A 4,936-nucleotide genomic window follows, 5' to 3' on the forward strand; every position below is an offset into this window, starting at 1 on the left:
ACTATTTTGATATTATATTGTAATTTTTATTGAGGTTATTGTTTTCCATTTTCACTTTGCAAAAATGTTAAGAGCACTTTGGATTTTGATTTTGTTTAGGTAATTAATCGATAGGGGTTACCAAGATAAGGAGATAGGTGTGGAGCATTAAATGGAGATTAAAAATGAAATTTTTTTAGCTTTTCCATATCAACATGACTTATTTGGTAATTTTACGAGTCTTTACTGACAAAATTCAGCTGACACATATTAAAAACTAGGTCCAACATATGCACATTCACAATTTCGGCAAGTCATGTCATCCAGAAATGCCAAAATAAAAAGTTTAGAAAAATTTAAGCGCTCAAATATTGTTGTTTTCCATTATGTCATCAAAATAGAAAAAAATAAAACTTGAGACACTAAAAATATAATTATCTCAAAATAAAAGGTTGATTGAATTTAAGTTAGAGAAAAATATAATTGTACCCTTATATTTTGTCGAAATTAACTACTTTACCCTTATATTTTTTAAAATACATCACCATACCCTCATGTTTTAGGTCTCTTATACTCAGCACCCCTTCCGTCTTTTTTTGCACTTTCAAATTTTAAATTGCTATGAAATGACATTAATTATCATAACTAAAAAACAAAATCAAAAACCTCTTTCCTCCGCGACAGAAGCTCCATTTGTCACTGTCAAAACCTAACTTTTGCTTTAGATTCCTCAGCTTTTATGGGATCTAAACTCGATTTGCAACATCCAATCTCATGTTCTAATCATCATTTTCAATTAAAAATTTTGAAAAAAAATATCATGCTTCTTTAAATTTAAAACTATACCAATTCATAGAAAATAATTTCATCTCAATTAAGGAATCTAATATATATATATATATATATATATATATATATATACATCAATATAATGCAAAAAATCATATCAGTTTAAAAAATTTCCTTTATAAAAGTCAAAAACCATATTATCTCATTTAAATCACACATGTCTTATAAATTGAAATTATAAAAAGAATATTAAGAATATGATAATTAGAAAAAGATCGAGATAAGATCTGCAGTTGGATTTTTAATCCATAGAGACAGAGTGTGTGTGTGTATAAGAAGGGGAAGGGAGATCTTAACAATGATTTGAGGGAAGATTCTTAGATGCAGGTGGTAGTGGTTGTGAAGGGACAGAAAGTGTGATGAGAGCCAAAATCCACGGAAAGAGATTTCTGGAGTTGTTTGCTGGAAGAGAAAGAGAGGAAGGAAAAGGATATTTTGATGAAAAATTTTCTTCTCTCTCTTTAAACCGTTAGGTTTTTCTTTCACCTTTTTTTTTTTTTTTTGAAGTGCAAAATTTGGACAGAAAGGGTATTGTTGTAACGGTCCTAAAACATGAGGTATGGTAGTGTATTTAAAAGCACACAAGGATAAAATAGTTAATTTCGATAAAATATAGAGTATCATTATAATTTTTCCTTTAATTTGATATCAAAAGGGATCAAATCGATCTGAAGCCTATTTTGACAGTATTGTCTACTAATTCAAGGTTTGTCCATCTTTTGTATAGACTTCCTTATGCTTGGATTTGATATAAAGCATCTCAACCTTAGTATGATATTGTTCGTTTTGGGCTCAGCCGTACGATTTTATTCTTAGGTCGAAATCTAACCTCTACACTCAAAATACATCTAAAATAACCCAATTTATCATTTTCATAATCCATTAAGTTAAAATTAAATTGAAAAGCCAAATAATCCAAATTCTAGCCAATGAGATATTTTTGTTTTAACCATGTTGATTAAAAAATAAGTGACTAAGGCTTGAACCCTGAGAAAACTGAATTTAAAGCATCTAAAAACTAAGGACAAACCATTTAGAAATTTGAGTTGAACCAAACTAATTGAAATGAACCAGACCGACTACATAATAAAATTTAGGAGAGACTCCCTTCCTTCTCAGTGTTGTAGAGTCCCCCTTCTCTTCTTTTTTTTTTTTTTTTTAGTGAAGCCTCATTGGAATTTAACAAACAAGGACTCTAAAACTATCTACTCATCACAAGGATCTCCAATCCAGCAGTTGTTTGCAAGGATTAGCTTCCATTTGAAAGAAATCGTGATATTTTAGAGTCGGAGTTGCAATAGTCTCGAGTTTGAGGCTTTAAGGTAGGCTCGATCACTTCCTCGCCTTCCCTATTTTGTTTGAGTACTTCTATGTCGAGTGTGGTGGTAAAAATCGAAAAACCTAAAATGGTAACATTGAACCTTTCCGGCCAAAAGGTTCACACTCGCTGCAAATTAAGCCTAGAAATGCGATATACATGTTGTTACGAACAAATTGATGTATAGCTTGTCAATTTTGGGGGCAGTTGAATTGGCCACTGCGCATGGTTGTCGATGGTGGCAGTCTGGTGAGCCAATGATGCTTCGACAAGGTTCCATATACATTTAATTGGTAAGCCGATTGACAATAAATTTCAAGTATTTAATTATATAGCCGAAAGTTTCTAATATGGAAACTAATGTTAAGTGAAAATTATATGAATCAAATGGCTAGCTTAAAATATGATTAAGTATTAGAGTGAAATAATTTTAATGAAATTATGCTCCTAGCTCGATAAAGGTTGTACTTTAAACTTCGGGAACAAATTTGCTTTTAAAGAATTCTTTTTAAATTGATGAGTTTGGTTCATTCATCTAGTCTTGTGACTAGAATTAGTATTTATATGATGATTGGATATTTTCAATAACCGTGTTTAGTAAGTTCATTATGAATGCCATGCAATTATATAATTAATCCAGATATGTATGTATATTGATGTCGAGATTTGATATTATGGATTTGAAACATGTAGTTAATCTAGATTTTAGGGAAAAATGTTGTTGAAATTTTGACAAGACAATTGGAACAAACTATAGATGAGATTATAAAAATTAATTTAACAGTGAGAAGAATCGTGATAAAAAAAATTAAGATAAGAAAAATAAATTAAAAAGGATAGTTGAGAACTTATGAATCTTTGTTGATGATGAACAAATCAAAATTTGATGGTAACAAGAATAGCGAATCTAAATAGTTAGATTAAATCCTACAATTAGAATTCACTATGTGATTGATGGCAAAGGCCGAGAGAAAGGAGACTAGCTTGGAAGCTAAATTATAAATTATGAGTAGTGTTAGATAATTTAGCTCATTCATGATACATTCATGCATAAATGGATACCTATACTAACATGCATATATGTTGTAATATGCCATTAAATATGCATTTAAATTGATTGACCTCAATAATGAATTATGCATTTGACTTTATACTGGTTGTGTTATGATCCCTATGATGAAATGGCCATAGATACCGTCGGGTCACTAGGGTTGTCCATAACCTTACAAGCTGCGGGTGTTAGTCCCTATCAAGTCGCTGAACCCAATATGATTGATATATGGAAGTGTGCCCATAAGATAGAATTTGATGGTTAGAAATCCATTAGAAATGCTCAGTTCGTCTAATTGTTTAAGGTGGTAACTGATTGGTTAAAAGAGGCTTGAAGTATAGTTGAAGTGATTATACAATTTTTAGCATTTAAACACATCCTATATTTTTAGTCTAGTTCCACAATTGAGATAGATTGTATAGTGAGATATATGATAATGTCACGACCCGTTTTTATGGGCCGAACCGGTATTAGGGCCCAAATAAGCTTAAAGCCCTCGAGGCTCGTAGTAAGACTGAGATATCAACCCATACATGCCACACAAAAATATTAGGAACAGTAAGCCCATATAAATTTATACATATGTATCTAATAATCATACAATCCTGGCCCAATCTTAAATATCTCGAGTAAAATTTAGTCTGGGCCTAATAATCATACATCTCATTCGTAATATGGGCTACTGGTTCATATGTATTTAAATAAACAATAAGAATATTCATAGGTTAGCACACCTGTTAAGACCAAATTAGAGATACGCAAATCCTACAACTGTGGAGTTCAACAATAGTTGGAAGTAATGAAGTTATACATATAACAATACACAAATTAACTAAATTCAGAAATTAAGACTTTGCTTTTATAGCCCTGCGGAGAAGATTGCAGAGCTTTAGTTGGTCGACGGACTTCTACTTCCTGACAAGTTAAGTAAAAGAAGACTGAGTTTCACAACTTAGTGAATAATAATAAATAATGCATATCACAAGCATTCACGCGAAATGCACCCTAAGATACTAAAATGGGCACACAACCAATCAATCGTATGGCACAACATCACACTCACAAGTAATTTCACCTTTAAATAATCAAGCAAGTGGAAATTAGTCAGTGGCGCCACTGAAAACCCCCGATGAGCCGCCCTCTCAAACATGCGCACTAAGGAGTCGATCCCCCATACCTGGCCGATCACTCCAACCCTCACTTGACCAGTCCTCTCCCATATTCATTTTCTTATATATTCTCTTTTCGTTTTCATATCAACAAGCGACCACCTTGTGATTTTTCATATCATATAATATCGGGTGCACACGGGGGCGCTGATCTCCCCATACCTGGCCGACGGTATCGCAGACCGTCCTCATAAACCCATGGTGGCCCACTTCATCCCAATTCCATACAAACAAAGCATAGCAAATTCACATCACAAGTAATCAGGCAATTCAATCAATGTAATGCACCAAATCATTCTTAATGCCCAAACGTAATAGTATAATTATATATTAGTAGTAACATAATATACTAATAATATTATAATAATAAAAATGAATATTAGAGTTTCACTTATATATATGATGTTTATAAAATAAATGCTATGCAAATGCAATAACGATATGCACTATTTATTATTATTCACTGTGGTAGGGGAAAGAAGAAGCTTTAACTCGGATTCTGAGTAGATGGAGCAATAGACGAGTCCAAGCGATCTAAAGAATTTAAGAATACAAAGAAAGAAATGCATC

This window comes from Jatropha curcas, unplaced genomic scaffold (assembly GCF_041381405.1).
Source record: "Jatropha curcas cultivar XTBG-Jc1 unplaced genomic scaffold, XTBG_Jcur_1.0 HiC_scaffold_932_pilon, whole genome shotgun sequence".
Lineage (NCBI taxonomy): Eukaryota > Viridiplantae > Streptophyta > Magnoliopsida > Malpighiales > Euphorbiaceae > Jatropha > Jatropha curcas.